This window comes from Tupaia chinensis, unplaced genomic scaffold (genome assembly GCF_000334495.1).
Source record: "Tupaia chinensis unplaced genomic scaffold, TupChi_1.0 Scaffold000420_1, whole genome shotgun sequence".
In the NCBI taxonomy this organism is placed as follows: Eukaryota; Metazoa; Chordata; class Mammalia; order Scandentia; family Tupaiidae; genus Tupaia; species Tupaia belangeri.
Window position 1 is genome coordinate 1454917 of NW_006159925.1, and position 23435 is coordinate 1478351.

A 23435-nucleotide genomic window follows, 5' to 3' on the forward strand; every position below is an offset into this window, starting at 1 on the left:
AGTGTATTAATTATTAAGGGGGGGGCGGGTATCTCAAAGGTGATGCAATAAATGAAAAGTGCTTACATCAGTGTTCGAAAAAATAACCAATGTCATGTTTCAACTGACTGATTTTCTCTAAGTGGAAGGCTAGAGTCACAGAGTTTCTATTTTTCAACAGAAGTTACAAAACATATTTGATGTGAAATATGCCACTTTAAACGTCTTCAACAAAATATGCATGGCATTATGAAAATGATTTCAGTGTCATTTAGTGGAGCCGCCAATTCCAAGCATATGTCTTATGCCTTTCCCCTAGAGCTCCCATGAGCTCACAGCTACCAGACATATAGTAATAATCTAGCCTGAGTTTGCCAGGCTGAAACTAAAGAAATCAGAGCTTCATACTGGAAATTTTGGTAAGCAAAGATGTGAAGTTGTGAAATCCAAATTATTTAGACAAAGCTTCAAAAAATTACTAAAGAAAAGGTTTTTAATGACTAATAATTAAAAATGATGAATACAAATCCACTAGAAAATAAGAATTTTGACTTGTTACACATTTATCAACTTCAATTGCTAATGTATGAGGATTTCTTTTTCATGGAATAAGGTTATGTGATCTTTGTTTTTCTTAAATTATCTTAAGAAACACATTTTACTGCATATAATACAATTACTAGAGTCATTCATTTTCACCCCCAAACTCCCTGTCATGAAGGGAATGGGTAGATAAACAATTTTTTTTTTCCTTTGGGCATGCTACATTTCAGTAGAAATTTACATCATTTCAAGTGTTTTTGCTGAAAGCTAGTGCAAATTTATTTCTAATTTATATCCTCAAGCTTTACCACAAGCTTTGATTTTTTCCCATGTTTTCTATTAAACAATTTTCAGTGTAAGTATAAAAAAGATAAAAAATTGAAAACATTTATCACACCAAAAGATCAGAGCAAAATATATCACCAAAAAACTTTGTTAGTTTAAATATTGTTGGCTAGCCATTCAAAGTAGCTATTACAGTGCATCTAAGTTTGAGTTGCTTTCATTTTTAAAACATCTCGTGAAAACAAAGAAGGAACATCTAATTCTCTGGAGGTATACACCATTTCCCTGTAGCTCCCTAGAATGTATAAGATATTTGTCAAGCCACTTTGTAGATTTTACACTGATAACACTGTTTTGGTTATGTCATGGATTAGGAGAGTTGGAATGCAAGCTCTTAGTGCCAGGATAAACTTTTAGAGGAAGTAAAAAAAAAAAAAAAAGAAAAAAAGTGAGGAAGCTTGTAGATATTAAGAATGTAAAGATGCTGAGAATCTGATAGGAATTTTTGCATAAGGAACAGTGAGGGGTCTCTGGGTTTGTATGTTAATTTCTGAACATTATAAAAAGACTCAGAATTCGAGGATACTTATTGCATTGCATTACAAATTCCTAGTCTATAATTTTTCTTTCAGAAAAAAACGCAGACAGACAGGTGGTTGGCTATTAGCCAGGTTTACATGCCGTTTCCTCCTGTCTTACTTCCTCTTCATCACCTTATACTTTTCTCACACGCATTCCTCATATGGCTACAAGGGTGATCATTTCTGTGAATCTCTGCCTCTGCACAAATCTTTCACCCCACCTTTACACTACTATTTTTTTAAAACAGGCTTGTTCTCATACCACCTATTTCCAGTAGATGGAATGTTCTATATCACTCTCGTTTTCCTTTGTAACTCATTTTCTTTACATCTGAAAAGAAAAGCATTTTTTCGGGAACTCAGCAATCTTACTAAGATACAGCTATACTTATGTGTTTCTATAGTCTATCTTTGCAAGTTTTGATTCTTTCTATGAGAGAAGGAGAGATTACAATAGTGAGGTATTTTGGCAGGATCTATCCAAGTCTCCAACCTTTGGCCCCAGTCTCCCAATTCCCTAGGAATAAGGGCAGGTGTGGCACCTAGCACATTTTTACGTTGGTCTGAGATCCCAGCCCGGGCCTCCCATGTGTCCCCAGCATGATGGAGCAGTGCCCCTCTGCTTGCACCAAGTGGCTGGGCCTCTTGCAATTATTTAATGAGCAGCAGGATTAGCCTTTAAAAATCTCATTTTCTTTGTCCTAAAAAAGATGTCATACCTTTAATGTTGCCTCCTTTCCATTCAGAATCACCAAACACAGGGCAGTGCAATGAAATTATCCTATCTCTGAGTTTCTATTTTCTCCTTTTGCACCTTCTCCAAATTTTACTTCAGATTTTATAGATCAGCCATTAGTCTTTTTTCTTGTCTTTTTAAAAATAATTACTTATTTAATTTTATTTATTACTATTATTATTATTTAATTTGACTAGACAGAAAGAGGGAGAGAGGTAGAATGAGAAATCAAGCTGCCAAGCTGGCACTAGCATCGCGGACGTCCATGTAGGAGTCCAGCGCCTCAGTCACCATGCCACCCGATGGCCCTCTCTTTTTTCTTAAAAATGTATTTATTTTCAAATGTTTGCTTTTGTGCTCTCAGAGATGTCTTGCACAGGATGTCTTTCAGGGCATACATTTCATGAATGCTTTCTAAAAATTGTATTAAGTTTTGAACATTCTCTTCACAAGTTCATAAGTACACTGCACATAGATATATGTCTATATGTAAAAATATACAACACTCATGTGCACACGTATATATGCCTGTATGTGTTTCACAAGAGTTCTACCCTTAGAGTTCCAGCTGACACTACCGTTCGTGACTGTTGAGCCCCTTAAATGTGCTGTTCACTAGTGCCTAAAGCAGGAGGTCGATCAGTTGTCAGGTTCCTAGTTTCCTCTTGAAGCACAGGAAGAAAACTTTCCTTTTTCCATGCTTCCTAAGTTTCTCCCCACTTCAGGAGTAGAGAAGCCACAGGTAACTCTTCATCTACTCATCCTCTTTTTAGATGTCAGGGAAATGCCTTTTCTCAGCTGAACAGTGTATGCTTTCCACCTCAAACAGTCATTGGTTCTCTTAGATTCTTCTCGTTGGAGATTGCATGAACTGTCTCTGTTTTCTATTCATTAAGAGAAGACAGTTCTTTTAGTGTATCAAGACTGAAGTAAAAGATATAAGTAGTTCCACAGGATTATAAATCACGGATAGTTGGTAGGATATTTCCATTTTCAAAATAAATAAACATAATAAGTAAATAAATAAGAAGTTACATTAGATAATGTTCTTCGTGTCCTGGGACATAAAAAGTAGTTTGTTGACATAAAATAAAGGCAGTCATGAGATAGTACATACAGCTATTCTCTTGTTTTTTTTTTTATTTTTTTCTTTAAAGTTTTATAGCATGTATCTTGTGGATTATTGGGGGGAGGGTTATTAAACAATTACAAAAGTAAACATATCTCCTGTATGTGAATAGACACACACACATACATATATATTTTTTCTTTTTTTTCTTTTTTTCTTTTTAAAAGATTTTTGTTACAGGGCGCATGCACTCACTGGAGATACAGATAGAGACAGAGATAGAAAGCAAGAAATCACCTCCCGCAGGGATGGCCACACCACAGTCCCTTCTTCTCCACCCTCTTCTTGGAATTTTGGGCATGCACACACCAGGCCCAGAGTGAGTTTCAAGCCTCCAGGTCTGGAACTTGAAGCCTGGTTAGCCATGTGGGAGCACAGCACCTTAATCACTGCACTACTTGTTGGCCTCAAACCTGTATTTCTAGGGAACCAGCAGTTAGCGTAATGGCTATGTCGCTGGACTCCCACATAGTCGACCGCGGTTTGTGTCCTGGACCCGATGGCTTAAAACTCACGCCGGGCGCGTGTGCGTGCGTGCCCAGGATCCCGAGAGGAGAATGGAGGAGAAAGGATTGCGGTGTGACCATCCCCCCTGGGGGGTGATTTCTCGCTTTCTGTCTCTATGTCTCTCTCTGTCTGTCTGGCGAGCGCACGCGCCCTACAGTGAAAATCTCTCCAAAAAAAAGAAAAAACCTGTATTTCTATATCTCATGTGATGACGTTAAACTAGATCCATATTTGTGACTATAGTTGACAAAAGTAAATATTTTTATTTACTATTATATTTGAAAACATTTATTTGAAAATATATTTGTGATATTTTATTTCATTTGGACTCTTTAATTACTTATATTATACTTTACTTATTTTATAAACATTTAGAATATTAATTTAATTATTTATACCCAATTTTTAAAATAATAGCTTTTATAAGTTTGAAATCAGTGTCTGTTGAGTACACATTTTGAAATAAATATGAACTTTGCATTGTAATATAAATAAATTATCTGAATTCTCTATAACTACTTTTTTGTTGTTTAATATTTTTCATGTATGCATGAACACAGTGCTTTGTCTGTCATGAAATATTTTATGTCTGCTACTCTCACTTTTCCCATTTATTTTGTTTTGACTTTTGGATATGTAACATATTGCTTTATTTAAAAAATCAATTTATAAAACTGCAACAGTATAGAATCTTTTACCTTAAAAGATGTCAATGTCAAGTTGTAGAAGAGTTTCTTTTTTTTTTTTTTTGGAGAGATTTTCACTGTAGGGCGAATGCGCTCGCCAGACAGACAGAGAGAGACAGAGAGACAGAAAGCGAGAAATCACCCCCCAGGGGGGATGGTCACGCTGCAATCCCTTCTCCTCCATTTAGAAGAGTTTCTTTACATAACAAAGTAGGCTCTGTAATGGAATTTTTAGTAATGTGAGTCTTTTTACTAATTATTTGATTTATTATTTATTTTTTAGTCTGCTACAGGGCACACACACACTCACCAGGGAAGACTGAGAAAGAGAGAGAAAGCAAGAAAGCAAGCTATCAATGCCAGGACTCAAACCACAGTCAGCCACGTGGGAGTCCAGTGCTTTAACCACCATACCACCTGCTGGCCCTGAGAATAGTAAGCATGATCATACAATAATTTTATATATATTTTAGCTGATAGTTTTTAAAATTATAAAACAGGTTTTCCTATATTTTTAAAATGTTATCTGTAAGTATACATAAAAAAAATTATGAATGTCACCTGTGATTTGCATATCACCATTGTACTCTTCTTTTTTTATATAGGCCTCATATAGGTTAATTACAAGCACATGTAAATCTACTTTCATAGTGAATGCCATAGATCTTTTCTTCCTACACAAGTCATCTGATCCAATACACCTATACTTTTAAGACTTTCTAAATTGCTCTGGGAGATGACCAGGTAATAACTTATTGTAAAGATGCTCAAAAACATTGGGAAGCTGAATCTTCTATCAGCTCCCCTTTCATTAGAAAAATGGAAATTCATTTTAGTAAAACTAAAATCTTTTCATTTCATATTTGTATGCGTGTGGTGTGTATATGCATGATTGGTGTGTATCTATGTGTGACTGGTATATGTGTGTATGGGCTGTGTATATATGAGCATATGCATGATTGTACATGTGTATATCTGTGTATGACTGTAAGTTGTGAGAATGTGTGTGTATGGGATATGCTATATGTATGTACGTGTGGTTGCATATGAGTTTATCTGTGTGTAGTTGTATACAGTATATAAGCTGTGTGTCTATGGGGTGTGTATATATGTGTGTGTATCTGTGTGTGGTTGTCTGGAGTGTATAAGTATGTGTGTATAGGGGTAGGTATATATGTGTGTATGTGTGGTTGTGTGTATCTATATCTATGGTTGTATGTGTGTATACACACATTTACAGTGCTGTATGTTTACTTCTTACTTTAGAGTTCTTACCTTAAAACCACCTCAGACCAAAGGTTGGTTACATGTGAATCTGTTATGCTTGTGTAAAAATCAAAGAGTAGGGACCAGCATTTGGCATAATGACTATGTCACTGGACTCCCACGTAGTTGAATGTGATTAGAGTCCCGGACCCAGTGGCTTAAACTCATGCCGGGCACATGGGTGTGAGTGCCCAAGATCTGAAGAGGAGAATGGAGGAGAAGGAATTGTGGTGTGGCCATCCCCCAGGGGGGTGATTTCTCACTTTCTGTCTCTCTGTCTGTCTCTGTCTTTCTGGCGAGCACACCACCCTATAGAAAAAAACTCTCAAAAAAAAAATCAAAATACAGTAGGACAATGAGTAAAATGTTTATTTTTATATAGTAGCTTTCACAATCAATCTCACAATAAGTTTTGACTCATATAATTCTACTAATTTTCAATGCATTCCAAGTTATGTGAGCTCTAGAAATTCATTTTTTAAGGCAGAGTTATGGCATATAATTTTTATATATTCGGGTTTTCAAGGTGAAATTTAAAAAAGGAATAAAAATGTATATTCTAAAAATAACTTGGGGGAAACAGAAAATTGTGATCATAAAACAAGTTAAAGCGACTAGGTATTTGTGTCTCTGGGTAGGTACAGAGAAAAGACAGAAGAGATTAACCTCTCTTCATATAAAAAAAGAGAAGAAGTTAGTAAGGCATTACTTTGTGTGATCAGCCTAGGTAGTACAGTCTGTAATGCATTGAATTGCAGTGCTAGAGGTCACAGGAACCTTGGGTTTGGATCCAAAGTTAGTCTGAAAATACAGTGCATGAGCAAGGTGTCCAAGATTCTTAGAAGTTGGAGGGCTGGGAAATAGAGATTGTGGCATGATGGAACCCTGTTGACAGTGCATTAAGCTCTCACTCTCTCTCTCCCTGTCTCTCTCATGTGCTTGCTATCATAATACACAAATAAACAAATAAACAAGGCCTTGAAATTACCTTTTGTGCATTGCTGAAGAAATGAAAGCTAGAAAGGCACTAGCATTGCAGGACCTGTGGCCTGGGTCTCTGATCTCTCCCTCCATATCATTCCGTTCAGGTATAATACTGTTCCACTAAACATCTTGAAAAATCCAGAAACACCATTTTATTTTCCATTTTCATTCCTCCTAACTGTGTGTTTCAGATTATTTTATTCTGGCTCTGAACTTCAAGATCTGCAAAGATAATTCTTTTTCTAACAGGATGCTCGTACAAAACATGTTACGTTTTCAGGGATATGGAAAGCTACATGAGTAGATATTATAAATGCGGAAAGGGATCTGCAAATTTGGTTGGAAACACTGAGTAGAATTATATAATGCAACTTACTGGGTTGTTAGAAAAGTCAAGATGCATTTTTGCATAGACAAATGTTTCATGACTTTTCCAAAAACCCAACAGTTTCCAATGTCATGACTTTTCCAAAACCCAACCATTTTCCAGGAGGTTTTTTTTTTTTTTTGACTCAACAGTGAACTTTACATTTTTCCATGTGTCAAATGTTTCCTTCCCTTGTGCCTCACACCCACCCTCCACCATCCACTTTCTAACATTCAGACTACCCCCTTTACATTCTCTAGTGTTTATATATACCCTCCCCACCATAACATTTTCAAGTCTCTCAACCTCTGCTGTAGACTGAGTGGGGATATACAATGTGTATCTTTCAAAGTTGGGCTCACTTCACTCAATAAATATTAAGTCTTCTATATGTATTTATTCATATTGAGTCAGCTGATAGGATCTCATTGTGTCTTATAGCTGTGTAATATTCCATTGTGTGTGTGTTTATATGCCATATATATATGTGCCATATATATAGCATATTTTGTGTGTGTATATGTGTGTGTGTGTATATACACATATATATACATACATATATATATATATATATATATACACACACATATATATAATATATATTTTCAACCCAGTCATCAGTTTTTTAATGTTGCAATAAACATTAATATGCACGCATCTTTTTGATTCAGTGTTTTACTATCTTCTGGATAAATACCAAGAAGTGGGATTAATGGGCCATATGGCAATTCTATTTGTAGATTTTTAAAAAAATCTCCATATTGTTTTCTTCAGAAGTTGGACTAATTTACATTCCCACCAACAGTGTAAGAGAGAAATAAGATCATTTCCATATAAACAAAGGCTGAAAAAAATTCACCAAAGTAGGCCAGCTCTTCAGGAAATTCTTAAGCAAACACTACTCCTGGAAAACTAAAGGGCAATCAATAGAAATGAGGGAATAAAAAAAAAAAGTAGAGGAGATAACAACAATAAAAAAGAGTAAATGATAGGACAAAGTTCACATATATCAATAATAACCTTGAATGTTAATGGATTAAATTCTCCAACTAAAAGATACAGATTGGCTCAATGATTAAAATAACTGGAACCCTCTATATATTGCTTAAAAGAAACACACCTCAATGACAAAGATATTCTGACTAAAACTGAAGGAAAAAGTAATTTCACACAAACAGAAATGAAAAGAAAAAGACAAGTGTTGTGATATTGATATAAGAGAAAATAGACTTGAGGATAAAAAGTATAAGAAGAGACAAAGAAGGACATTACATAATTCTAAAATGATTAATTGATCAAGAAGATAAAACAAATATAAACATATACCTAATGCCAGGTTATACACATATATACAATTTTTTAAAAATGCTAGATTTAAAGGAAGATACAGATTGCCAGACATTAACTGGTAGAGATTTGAACATCCTACTGTCATCATTAGACAGGTCATCTAGACAAAAAAATAAATAAATAAAAAGAGAAGTTAATTGATATCTTAAATCAAATGGGCCTGACAGACATATATAGAGTATTCCATCCAGAAACTATGAAATATACTTTTTTATCTCCACATGGAATATTTTCAAAGATTGACCAATCATAGGCCATAAAATAAAAATTATACCTAATATCTTCACTGACCATAATGGAACTGAATTTGAAATAAACCACAGAAAGCGTCCTCAAAAGTACACACAAACACACACACACACACACACACACACACACACAAAAGGAAACTAAACAATCTGCTCCTGAATGATTTTCAAACTATTGAAGAAATGAGGACTGAAATTAAAAAATTTACTGAACACAGTACTCTCCTTAACCTTTGGGAGACAATGAAAGCAGTCATAAGAAGCAAGTTTACAGTCATTATTACTCTTACAAGAGAAAAATAAAAAGGTGGTAAATAAATAACTTAATATCACAGCTTAAGGAATGGGAAAAGCAAAAATAATAAACCTGAAAAAGTAAAAGGAAAAAAGAGATAGTAAAGTTTAGAACTGAAACAAATGAAATAGAAAGTAAAAGAACTATACAAAAATTAATAAAGTGAAAAGATGTTTTATTGAAAGGATAAACAAATTTTATAAACCATTAGCTACACTAATCAAGAAAAACAGAGAAAGCTACCAGATACATACCATCAGTACTGAATCTGTCAATGTTACAACAATATATTAGAATATAAAAACATCATGAGAGAATACCATGAGCAACTATATCCCAACAAACTAGAAAACCTGAAGAAGATGGACAAGTTACTTAGGTTGAATCAGGATGAAGCAGAAAGTCTAAATAGCCAAATAACACATGATAAGTATAAGCCTCTAACTACAAAACTACTAGTAGAAAATATAGGAGAAACTTTTGAAGACATCGGAATAGGTAAAGATTTCTTAAATAAGTCCCCTAAAGTAGAGGCAACAGTCTTTAAAATAGACAAGTGGGATTACATCATGATAAAAAGCTTCCTCAGAGCAAAGGAAATTGTAACTAGAGTGAAAAGACAACCCTCAGAATGGGAGAAGATAAAAAGTATTCCTCAGACAAGGAATTTATATAAAAAAAAAAAATACAGGGAATTCAAGAAGTTCACCTATAAAAAAACAAATAATCCAATTTTAAAATGGACAAATAAATAGACAACTCTCCAAAAAAGATTTACAAGTGGTCAAGATGCATATGAAGAAAAGTCCAATGTCACTTGACATAAGGGAAATGCAAATTAAAACCACAATGAGATACCATTTATCCCCAGTTAAAATGACTAGGGTAAAAGAAAAAGAGTAAGTGTTAGTGAGGTTGTGGTGAAAAATGAGACTTTTTTTTTTTGAATGAGGAAAGTTCTTTATCATCTGTAATTAAAAGGCCCTTTACCAAGTATATCAGGTTTTGTCAAAAGACTATAACTGGGACTAACTTGTTACTTGGGTAGCTGCCCCAAACTTTTCCCCTAGTTCTCATGTCCCCAAACACTGACACATGCAAAAATTGCATTTCATGTAGCAAAAGTAATCCCAATCGCTCATCACTACAGTCTGATCATTTTTAATTTAGCCAAACTTACAAGCAACATCAATGCATCAGGGAAGAGAACCTCTGCTTTCAGAACCTTCTGCTCTTCTGCAATTCTCAGCTTAACCTTTGAAGATCTTGTCTTTGTCACTGGTACAGGAGCCATAAAGAGAGTAAGATTTTAAATTAGCAGTTTGAGGAAATCTTACTCATCTATATTCTCAAAACAAACAAGGGTTCAAAATTCCACAGGGAAAAAGGGAGCTTATGAGTTTAATTTTTTTTTTTTTGAGTGGTTTTTGCTATAGGGCACGTGTGCTCACCAGAAAGACAGAGAGAGAGACAGAGAGATAAAAAGCGAGAAATCACTCCCCCCCCCCAGGGGAGATGGCCATGCTGCAATCCCTTCTTCTCCATTCTCCTCTTGGGCTCTTGGGACACGCCGCACATGCGCCCGGCGAGAGTTTAAGTCACCGGGTCCGGGTCTCGAACCATGGTCAACTACATGAGAGTTCAGGGACATAGCCAATTATGCTAACTGCTGGTCCCTGAATTTAAATTTTTTAAAAAAGGGAGGGATACTAAGTTGTTGTTCCAATGAAAGTAGTAAAAAAAAAAAAAAAAAAAGAAAGAACATTTAAATTTATGTGGTACAGATGGGACCAGCAGTTGATGTAATGGCAATGTCACTGGACTCCCCTGTAGTCAACCGTGGTTCGAGTCCCAGACCAGGTAGCTTAAGCTCATGCTGGGCACATGTACGTGCATGCCCAAGATCCCGAGAAGAGAATGGAAGAGAAAGGATTACGGCGTGGCCATCCCCACAGGGTGACTTCTGGCTTTCTGTCTCTCTGTTCTCTCTGTCTTTCTGATGAGTGCACATGCCCTATAGCAAAAACCTCTCCAAAATAAATAAATAAATAAATAAATGATGTGGTACAGAATAAAACAACACTGTATGGAGTTTGTGAAGAATGAATGATAAGATAAAAATGATGACCACAATCATTTTTATTATTAATGAAACAAATGCTATAGAGTTAAAAATGTAGACTCAGTGGACAAGGAAAAATCCAATTGCAATAATGAAATGATTTATAATAAAATATCTTTTTTTAAAAACAAAAGACAACATGTATGATTTATATCACAAATATTGGTTGAAGAGCCATCTTATGCTTCCCCTATATTAAAAAAAAAAATCAATGATGAGGGTATTGTCTCAATGTTAAGTATAAAAAGGAAATTTTGCAAAGATAGGGAAATAATTGAACAAATAAAGCCAAGGCGTTCTGGTCACTCAAATAAAATAGACTTGGCAATGAGTTATTCACTATCTCTAGTTATCAGGCAAAGTTCTGAAGTGTCTCGCATTTGGAAAATATTTCAATCTACCTTAACATTCATTATCAATCTTACAGCAGCATGTAAATTTCTTTATTCATTTGTTTCACGTTTTCCTAGAAAATAGTGTCATAAAATATTAATCAGAATTGTTGGATATATTAACATTAATAGGTTAACAATCTTATAAAATGAATCAATCCCATTCATGATCAGGTAAATGCAAATCAAGACTAAAAGTAAATACTATTTTCTATCAATTAATTGCAAATTTTGAAATCTTATGACAAAACTTTTACAGAGAAAGTAGATCCATAGGGTTTATTAAAGATTACTAATGGCAGTAAAAACTGTTAAATATGCCTTGGAAAATATGTATGGTCTTTCTTCTGTTTTAAGGTTTTCTTCATACCTTCATTCAGAGACAGGGGTACCCTCAACAGGGTCTCACCATGCCATAATCCTCTCCACCCATGACCTCTCAAGCTGTCACACTCAAGAACACCCAGCATGTTCAAATTGACCCAGGATCTGAACCCAGGCCCCAGGCTCCAGTATTGTGCAAGGGCCCCTACCATGTGTGTCCCCATAGCTATTCCTATTCCTGCATTTTCTTGTAATGCTGAGTGTGCTTTAGTACCACGTAGCTATTTTTCTTCTAACAATAAAGAGAAACTCTTACACATGTCCACCAGGAAAACTGTATGATGATAGAACTAGATAACACTCTTTATGCTTGTAAAAACCTGACTAAAGCAAATATCCATAAACAGGAAAGTGGGTGAAAAAAAACAAACAAAAGAAGGCTAGACTAAGTTAATGGATTGATTATGGCAACATTAATTGGCAAATTTTGGCAAAATAATATTACGGAGAAAGTGTCTAAAATATTACATGTATCATCACACTATATTTAAAACTAAAACTATAAAACCCTAGAATTATATGTATTCATACACACACACACACACACACACACACACACACACACACATATATATATATATATATATATATATATATATATATATATATAACACGAAGAATATCAAAAATGCACATCTGAACCATTAGATCTGTGGCCATGAAAAATGCTTCATGATGATTTAATCAACAGGCAAATGTGGCTGAGTGTACTTACACAAACCTAGATGTTATAGTCTACTACACACATAGGCTATATGGCATAAGCCATGGGTCCCCAACGCCCTGGGGCCAGCCATAGCCTATTAGGAACTAGGCTACGCAACAGAGGTGAGCAGCAAGGGAGCAGTCCTCCCTCTCATTACCACCTGAACTCTACCTCCTATCAGATCAGCAGCAGCATTAGATTTTCACAGGAGTGAGAACCCTATTATGAGCTGCCCATGCAAGAGACCTAGGCTGTGCACTCCTTATGAGAATCTGATTCCTGATGATCAGAGTTGGAGCTGAGGCAGTGATGCTAGCACTGGGGAGTAGATGCAAATACTGCATTATAACAAGTTGCAATTATTTCATTGTGTATTGCAATGTAATAATAATAGAAATAAAGTACACAATAAATGTAATGTACTCGAATATCCCAAAACCATGCCCCCTGCCGCCCCCTGCCCTAGTCTGTGGGAATGTTGTCTTCCATGAAACCAGTCCTGGTGGCAAAAATGTTGGGGAACTCAGGTATAGGCTATGTTAACCACACAGGACCACTGTGCTATGTGTGGTCTGTCATTTTTTAAAGCATCATCACATAACATATAACTCGATATAATTAGCCAGCTTTAATGTTTATGCTGGGAAGTGGCTTCCTCCATATAAACCATATTATTAATTGAATAAAACCATACATGTATAAAAGTTTTCTGAACAAGAATTTTGAATGAGTCTGTTATGTACACTCTGAAAGAACAGACTGATTTTTTTTAATAAAATAAAAAAAATACCTTAAGAACTTGAAGTTAAGTTAGGCTATTCACATTGCCAGTGTACTTTTCATGTCTAAAGTGAAATTTTGTCATTATCATTCCCTCCTTAATATTTACTTTTCCTATCATAGTGTTAAAACTGCATAGGCAGATCAAACATCAATCAAGTAAATATTGTATCTAAAAATGCCCCTAGTGGTAGTTCATTTTGAGGTCTTTAAGCTCAGAGTACTAGTTAAATTATAATAAGTAAAAGTTTAAATTATAATAAGTAAAAGTTTTATACACTGGCTTTAGCCTAAAATGCAAAATAACTTTGCCGTGGGAACACACATTTTCTACTATTAAAGTATCTTAAAATCTCTTTACAGCATACGGACTTACCCAAGCTTACATGATAGCTGAGCGTCAAAACCATGAATAAAACTGCAATTCTGCTAGTACTCCTGGACTTTTTAGGTTTTAAATCACTCTTCAGGGTATTTTCAGAATAATGAAAAATTTTCCATTCTCTTCTTAGTATTCTGGGCACAAATGCACACGTGCCCAGCCTGAATTCAAGCAGCCAAATCTGGGAATTGAACCATAGTTGGTCACATGGGAGTCCCAACACCTTAACCAGTATACCACTAGCTGGCCCCAACAGTCAGAGATTTTAAGTACCCAAATGCTAAATAAGCAGCAGCTTTATTCCAAATTATTGTAAGCACTTTTTATGTTAAAAAAAAAAAGATCGTATTAAGCACTAATACCAGAAAAAAGAGAACTTAAGGAAATTAATACCTTTAATTGATATTTCCACTGTTTGATTCAGATTTAGAGTAAGTAAAAACCTCTTTTTTTGAGATTTAAGAATATTTTACAAGAATGACCTTTAGGTAGCTCGAACAGTGTTTTGTTTTTTTTTTTGCCTCAAATTCTGAGAGGAAAATGGAGGAGAAGGGATTGTGGCATGGCCATCAACTCTTCGGGGGCTTTCTGTCTGTCTCTTCCGGTGAGCACAGGTACCCTACTACAAAAATCTTATAAAAAATACATAAGTAACTAAATAAATATCTTGTGTAGTTGTAGAAATATTTATATAATTTTAACAGGACATTGTCCTAAATCCAATCTTAATATTTCATTTATTCTATAGTTTAAATATTTCAGTTTCTAGCTTGAAATGGATATATTTCATAACTATTGCATAATTAAATAAGACTCAGTACTTTTACATACCATGTCATCCTTCAATACAATTTTATTGTAAATGTTTACTGGGAACACTTCCATTATGTTTATTTCGATAAAAAGTATCTTGAATACCCATGTTGCATATTTTTATTTTTCCTAATTTCATGCAAATGTTTACTCTGCCCTAATAAAAGATAATTCTTCTTAGAAGAAAGCTATGTCATTTCTTTAGAGATGTTATAACCATTATTAATTGGTTGGCTTCTGGAAGTTTATGGTTAAAGCCTTTAAATAGGCCTTTTCATATTTACATTCTTATCATTTTATGTTGTCACAAAGAAATGTTCTAAAACAAAATTTGAGGATAGAACCTTATGATCTTATATCTATTAAGACTGCCAAGTCCTGTAATTCTTATGTGGCAGTCTAAGAATTTCTAGGTCTCTCATGACAGAGGTGAAATGAGTTTCTCTTTCTTGGTAAACACTGAGACATTAGCTTGCTAGATCTCCTCGAAACCTTACTTTTAATATCTTAACATCCCCTGTGACTTAAGTCTTAGCCCAGGCTGAACGAACTTCACAAGATAACTTTGTGAAAAAGATGTCTACAAACACTGCTTATTCTCGAGAGGGACACCAAGCGCTGCATGCCTTAAGGCTTTCCATTTCTACTCTAATACAACTCATAAAATGTCTACTACAGATTTCTTTTCAAAATTAACTTTCATAAGGTACTGGTTCAGAAGAGATCATCCAAAAAAATCTAATCATCAAAAATAAAATTGGAGCTCTTCATAAAATATAATACACATTCTTAGTTCCCTGCAATTTGTTTTTCAACTGCAGTTATCAGAAAAATGGTACTTTCTTTGCTAAGCTGATGCTGGGTTCCCAATAAAGTAATTATCATAATCGACTTGACGACTGGCAGTTGTAAAAGCAGTAACTACTGTAGGTTGATGTAATGTGCTGTCATATTTGTACCGTCAGAGACTTAAATAAAAAAAGATTGACTTTCATTAAATTGTGTGGCAGAATGAATATTAATCAATTTTGCAATGTATACATAATACCTTGGTTAGCTGGCCTAGGGGCAATGAGTGAAGCGTGAACAGATAGTTTATAAGAGGTAAAGGGCCTGCTGGTGGCTCAGTGATTTAGGCAGCTAGATCTTACATGGCTCACTGAGTGGTTTGAATCCTGGATGTGGGGGCTTAGAAACGAGCTGGGCACAAAATCCCCAAAGGAAAATGGAGGAGAAGGGGTTGTGGTTGGACATCCCCCAGAGGGTGTTTCGTCCCCAAGAAGGTGTTTCTTTCCCTGTCCTCTCTCTCCAGTGAGTGCATGAACCTTATGGCAAGAAAAAAAAAAAAAAAAAGTAGAATCAGGCCACCTTCATGGAAAAGGTAACATGCTGCTCCAGCACTGCTGGACCCACGTGGAAGGTCACTGGTTCAATTATGGGCTCACCCTTACACACGAGCTGTGCACATCCAATGTTATGACCAACGACATTAGGGAAAGCACAGTGTTAGACCCTGTTACCGTCGCTTCTCTGTCTCTCACTCATAAAATAAATAAATGAACAATGAAAAAGAATCATAATAAAAATGTCACCATTACTAATAAAATAAGCCATTCATGTCACTAAGATTTTCTTCTCTAACAGAATACACTCTTCTAGTCACAAAGTAAGTAAATTTTATGACAGTCACCGGGGTCTCACAAAGGCCTGCCTTCTCATATAATGTCCATTTTCACATTACTGTCAAATATTGACAAGATTATGAACTTTATAGAAAATTCCGGTTACCTAGAAAGCCTTCTTTATTTATACAGATCACAAGAGATTTGCTCTGTAATGATCTCAGACTAACTAAGTGCGTAGTTTCAGACCCCACAGCATTGAAAGCAGAAGTGCAGCGATATGGCTGCAGTTGTAAAACAAGACGATTGGTGGGTAGTTATCGGGATCCAATTTTCTATCTCCAGATCTCCTCCAATGCGTTGTTTATAGTGAAACATTTCCCCAAATTGTAAGTTAGAAAATACAAATGGTGGGACCAGCATGGCACGATAGTTATGTCACTGGACTTCCACGTAGTTGACTGTGGTTCAAGTCCCAGACTCGGCAGCTTAAAACTCACGCTAGCATGTGTGCGTATGTGCCCAAAATCCCAGGAAGAAAGTGGAGGAGAAGGGATTACAACATGACCATCCCCCTTGGGGGTGATTTTTTGCTTTCTGTCTCTCTATCTCTCTGATAGTGCACGCACCCTATAGCAAAAATCTCTCTTTAAAAAAAAAGAAAGAAGAAAAAGAAAATACAAAAGATTAGTTGAAAATGTAAATCATAGTTACTAAAAAGTTGCTCCAAGATCAAGTTAAGGATCAGTCTAAGTAGAGTAACTGGTTTGCTTGATTTACAGGAGTTTGCATCCAGTTGTCAATTTCCTAGAAATAATATGTTGATGATTGAAAAGAAGACTATTATGATGCAACTCATACGAAAACAGGAAATACATGATTATTCACAGATTATACAAAATTGTCTAAATATAAGAAATTTATAAAAATTAGGACAGTATTTCATTTAGAAAAAAATCAAATTTTAATTTTAGACATTCATATTTTCTAGAAATTGAGTTTCAAAGATAATTTAAGTCATGTCAAAATTTGAATGAATACAGACTGGTTAGTGTCTAAAAGACAAATTTTCTAAAGTGATTTTTCTTTGGTCATCTTTTTATTGCAAAGGGGTGTGTGTGCTTGCCAGAGACAGAGACTCAGAGGGAGAGAGGAAGAAAGCATTCCCCATAGTAATGGTCATCCTCAATTAGTTTTCTCCATTCCTCTATCCCATCAGGATTTGGGGCACACTGACAGTTCCAAGGCGTGGTTTTCCAGCTGCCTGGACTGGGATTCGAACTGCACCTGGCTCCACATGCTGAAGACTTATCCTGCTATGCCGAGGTTGACTGCTCTTATCATTTTTAGTGACTTTCATTAAAGCCATGAAATAAAATCCAAACTTTATAACATAAAACTTCCTGTTTCACTTTTTTTTACTAACTTTCAATGAGGGTCTCTACAAACCAGATTTAATTTACACAGTATTGCTTTCTATCTTGAAAATGTTTTTGGCAATTTTTATATGATTAGAGGATGCTGTTTGCCAAGTGTTTCTCTCTTCCTAAAATGCCAACCTTCTCATACTTACTTCAATTGATAAAATGGTACTCATTTTTCAAAGCTGAATACATACAACCCTACCTCTACGGAGTCTTCTTAGTAACTTTGGGAATATACATGTTCCCTTTTCTGCCATTCTTTGCCCTGTAGTGCTTAGGACATGCCATTACAACAATGTGCACGTAAATCATGGTGTTGCTATAGCTGGTCGTATTTTGTTTACTGCAGATTTTTCCTAGACTGACACCACTAAATTAAATTCCACATTGAGAATTTAGTTTTTTAGGTTTTTCTATTTTTTTGTTTCTATAAATAAAAAGAAATTTAAAAGAATTTTCATTTCTGCCATACTCATGTACCAAAAATCACTCCAAGTTGGTTATGGTCTTTAATATAAAACCTAAAACCATAAAATTTCCAAGAGAAAACATTTTTTTTAGTCTGGTAACCCACAAAATATTATATGGGAGCAAAAACATAAGCAACAATTGACGAAATTTCACTTAAACAAAAATCAAACATTTGCTCTTTAAAAGCCTCTATTGAATAAAAAGACAAACCACAAATTTAAGAGAAAATATTTATATATTATATAGAAAGATTTTTATTTTAATGTTAAATGTAAAATTTTACATAATTAAATTTAATAGCTGCTGAAAAAGATGTTTAGTCAGAATATGTAAAGAACTCTTAAAATTCAGTAATAAAAAAAGCAACAAATAATAAAAACGAGCCAAATATTTTAACAAAATTTCACCAAAAATATATACAAACTGCAAATAATCTCATTAGGGAAAAAATACACCGTAAGATACATTGACACGTATATTCGGATGACTGACATTTAAAAGTCTGCCATTACCATTCTTTAGTGATGATTTAAAGAAACTAGGAGTTTCATACATGCAAGAGGGAGATGTTTTGCAAAATGTAAATGTTTCTCTATCATATGTCACATGATCCAGTCATTTCCTTTCTTTCTTATTGCTGGAAAGTACACAAACTCACCAGAGATAGAAAGAGAGAGAGAGAAACCAATGGAGTGCAACCTCACAACAACCCCTCCTCCTCCCTTTCTCTGTTCTTTTGGGATTCGGGGCACGTATGCACATGGTTTTCAAGTCACCAAGGCGAGCGAGGATTCATACTGCAGTCAGCCACGTGGAATCTGACCCTTAATTACTAGGCTATGGTGTCAGTCTGTCATTTCATGTATTTACCCAAAATCAGTAAAAGCAAACAGCCATACAAGAACCTACTGCCAAAAGTTCATACTAGTTTTACTTTTAATAGTACTAAAGAGAAACAACCTTTGCCTGTGTGTTTCAACAGGAGAATGGTGAAACATACTGTGGCGTAGTCAACCATAGTTAAATTATGGAATGCTAATGAATGAACTGTTGACATGCACGCAGAGTGCCAGCAGGTGGCATAGTGGCTAAGGCACTGGACTTACATATGGTTGACTGTGGTTACAGTCCCAGATGGGGAGGCTTGAAATATGACAGGTGCACATGTTTGTGTGCTCAAAATCCCGAGAGGAGAAAGGAGGAGAACGGATTGAGGTGTGGCCATCCCCCCCGGGGGGTGGGGGGTGATTTCTCAATTTAGTGTCTCTCTTGTGAATGCATGCATCCTGTAACAAAAATCTCTCTCTAAAAAAAAAAAGAAAGAAAAACACATTGAGGAAGTGCCAAATGATTAGGTCATATAAAAGGAGTCAGATGAGCGATACAGGATGGAATCTAGTCTCCTCTTGTGTACAATTTTACTTTGTGGTTTTAGTCTTCATGGTTTTAGGTATAGATGGTCAACCTCAGTCTGAAAATATTAAATGGAAAGTTCCAGAAATAAACAAGTGTTAAATCCTATGCCATCCTATGTAACATGGTGCAATTCTGCACCAATCGTGAACCATCCCTCTGTCCAGGGCATCCACACTGTGTACACTCCATGCTCATTTGTCACTTAATAGCTGTGTCAGGTATAATGCTGACTGTAACAGTATTGCATACTTGTGTTCAAGTGACCCTTATTGTACTTAATATCATAGTTATTGTTACTAATCTGTTATTGTACCCAATTTATAAATTAAATTTTATTTCAGATATGTTTGAGTAGGAAAATATACTGATATGTAGAGAGTTTTACTATCAGTGGTTTCAGCCTTCCACTGGAGGTCTTGAAACAAATCCCCTGCTGACAAGGGAAAATAATTAATATTTAATTCTAGAAAATGCAAGCTATCTATAGCAACAGAAGATCTCTTTGGTGGGAGGTGTTAGGAGGGACTGTCAGGGGGTGATTAAAAACATTGGCAGTTGACTCAGTGGTCCACCATAATGTGCTGCTCAAGTGATACTGGATCTACGTGGAAGATTGTAGGTTCGCCTCCTGATTGACCTTTACATGCCAGGGTGCATGCCCACAATCCTGGCTGGCTTGGGAGGCTTGTGCAGGCAGGACTGTTGGCATAAAACCCTGGGTGTCTGTTCATGCTCTCTCTCTCTCTCTCTCTCTCTCTCTCTCTCTCTCTCTCTCTCTTCTTTCCTTCCTCCCTCCCTCTCCCCCTTTTTCCCTCTTTCTGTTTTGGTCTCTCACTCCATAAAAGAAATAAACAAACTTTGGTGTTAAAACATTCATGATCTTGTTTGTGGTGATGGTTTCATGAGTGTGTATGTATAAACTTATCAAGATGTACTCTTTAAATAAGAACCATAAAGCTATAAACATAAATATATCTCCAAATTAGTAGTTGGCAATGGAGCTTTTCCAAGATGTCAAACTGTTGCTAGTTGGGTTATTTTTAAATGTCTTCTAAATAAAGTCTTAATTAACAGCGCCTGTCATAAGCTCAATATATTTCCACCTCTTAGAATTCAATATATGTAAGACTAGACACTAGATCAATACACTGCATCCTTAAGGATAAATCAGTTAATGGCAAATAAAAGAAATCCATTCACCCAGTAAACATTTTAATCACAAAGGATGACAGGAACTGTCACTAAAACAAATAATATAACTACAAGCATTCAAAAATGTACTTTTGGGAATGTTATTTATTTCTCTTGCTGTTGTTGGATTTCACTCTTGGTAATGATGCTAATAGCACAAGTATTTTTATGTGTGATTTACAAGCACAGGTAAAAATTATATATATTGTACTTTTCTTGTAAATATCTGCACACTAGAATAAAGTGATGACAGGCTGTGATTCCTTTGATCACAAATCTAGTCTACATCAAGTTTTTCACAGCACAAATACTTAATTTGTAACAATAAGAGCCACCACCTCGAAACTGAGTTGTGAAATAAAAATAATGAATGGTTCTTGAATAGCTGAAACTAATTAGAGCAGCAAATAGATCAGCAAAAGCTATAATACAGTGAAGGTAACATAGTGATGCTCCATAGGAGTATACAGAAATGAGGAGGAATGACAGAAAACATAAAATGGAAAAAAATTAGAATGGAAATAAAGCCAAGCGGAAATCTTGACTGTGACACTTAATAGCTGTAAGTTCATGTAAATATATATTTTTTCTTATATGTAGTTTCTCATAAATAAATCAGAAAAAAATTAAAGTTTTATGAGATGATTATAAGACTAAGACAATTTTTAAAAGCTATACATGGTCCCAAAGCAGGCACAAAGCAAGTGTAATCGGTAACTAATAGGAGATCTTAAGCCAAAACAGAATAGAAGTACAGGGACCAGCAGTTAGCATTATCTATGTCGCTGGACTCCCACATAGTCGACTGCGGTTCAAGTCCCGGACCCTGTGGCTTAAACTCAGGCCGGGCACATGTGCATGCGTACCCACGATCCCGAGAGGAGATGGAGGAGAAGGGATTATGGCGAGGCCATTCCCCCTAGGGGTGATTTCTGTCTCTCTGTCTCTCTCTCTCTGTCTGGCGAGCGCATGTGCCCTATAGCAAAAACCTCTCCAAAAAAAAAAAAAAAGAATAGAAGTACAGTGAAAACAAGTCAGTGAACAAGGCAATGATATCCACTCTCCTTATTCCTACTCAAGATTGTAAACTCCTAGAAGTCTCAGGTATTACAATAGGACAATAAAAAGAAATGAAAGATAGCTTTAAAAATAAGAAAACTGACTATATATAATTATTTACTTATAAAATTTCAAGACATCTACAAATTAGCTATAAGAATTCATAAGTGAGTTTATCAAAAATATGAAAGAGAATATTAACCCAATATCATGTCTATTTTTGAATACTAGGAACAAACAATAGAAAATACCTCAGTTGATTTTGCTTCCGTATATAAAATACTTAAGAATACGTTTGACAAAAGATGAGTCAAAAAGATACAAAATAGTGAGCAAAAAAATGAAAAAAAGATATGAAAATAATTAAATGTATTAATATTCCATGAATTGGGACACTCGATATTGTTATGAGTTTTCTGAATATTTACCTAGAAATTTATGAAATCTCAATCATAGCTACATAAGGGTTTTTGTTGTTTGCTTTTCTAAAGACAGACCAGGCTATTCTAAAGTGTAAATGAAACTCAAAGGATCTAATATATCCAAAACAATTCAGAAGCAAGACAAAGTTGAAGAACTTAAACTGCCTGATTTAATGATACACTGTACAGAAACAGCCAATAAGGCATTGCCATATGAGCACAAAGACAGACATTCAGAACTTCAGGAAAGAATGGTAAGTGTAAAAGTAGACCCATGCAGGGACCACAGTTAGTGTAATGGCTATGTCGCTGGACTCCCACATAGTTGACCACGGTTCAAGTCCTGGACCCAGTGGCTTAAACTCACAGCGGGCATGTGTGCGGGCATGCCCAAGATCCCGAGAGGAGAATGGAGGAGAAGGGATTGTGGGTGGCCATCCCCCCTAGTGGGTGATTTCTCACTTTCTGTCCTTCTGTCTCTCTCTGTCTTTCTGGCAAGCGCATGTGCCCATGAGTCAGCCTCACAGAGCTTTGTGTTACCATTGCGCCAGCATCTGACCCCCGTAGATGTTGTTCTTGACTATAGGAATAGTGCCAAGGACATACACATTCATCACAATTTGCCTATATGTATACTCAAAATATGTGCCTTTTAACATATGTAAATATTCATTTATTTTCAAAGGGTTTATTTCAAAACCATTTAATGTAGAAAAGGTAACAGTTTAATCACAGATCACATAGCTTGCATACCATCAGCCCTGGTTAAAAGCAGACTCTTGGATACTCATAAGGGATTGGAAGGTAGACCTGGATGTGACATACTTTCCTCCTGCCCCACTCTTCTTTCAAGGTTTAGATTCTCTCAAGTTAGACCACGGAAAAGAAATGGAGTATTAGCTACTACTTAGGGAAATAAGAATGTCCTTGGCCTCAATCTGTTTGGGCCTGATCCTATCCACTGATGGTAACTTCTACTTAGGTGACAGCGTTAGATAAATGGTGTTTATTTTTCCCTTGGGGTGGTGCTCAGCTTCTCCTCAATCTCTCTGTCACAGAGATCCTCTCAGGGAGCCGCAGCCCTAACTCAGAGGTCCAGCACCAAAGCCCTCCCTGTACTCAGAGTCCCATCACTCGATCGGGCAGCTTCTATGACAGCACCATGGCTCCACCCATTCTCTAGCTTCCTCGCAGCTTCCGGCTGGGACATGGGATCTAATGTTTTTTTTTTTTTTTTTTAATTCTTCATGTACAAGACTTTTTGAGAAATGTAATGATGGAGGTGACTAGCAGTT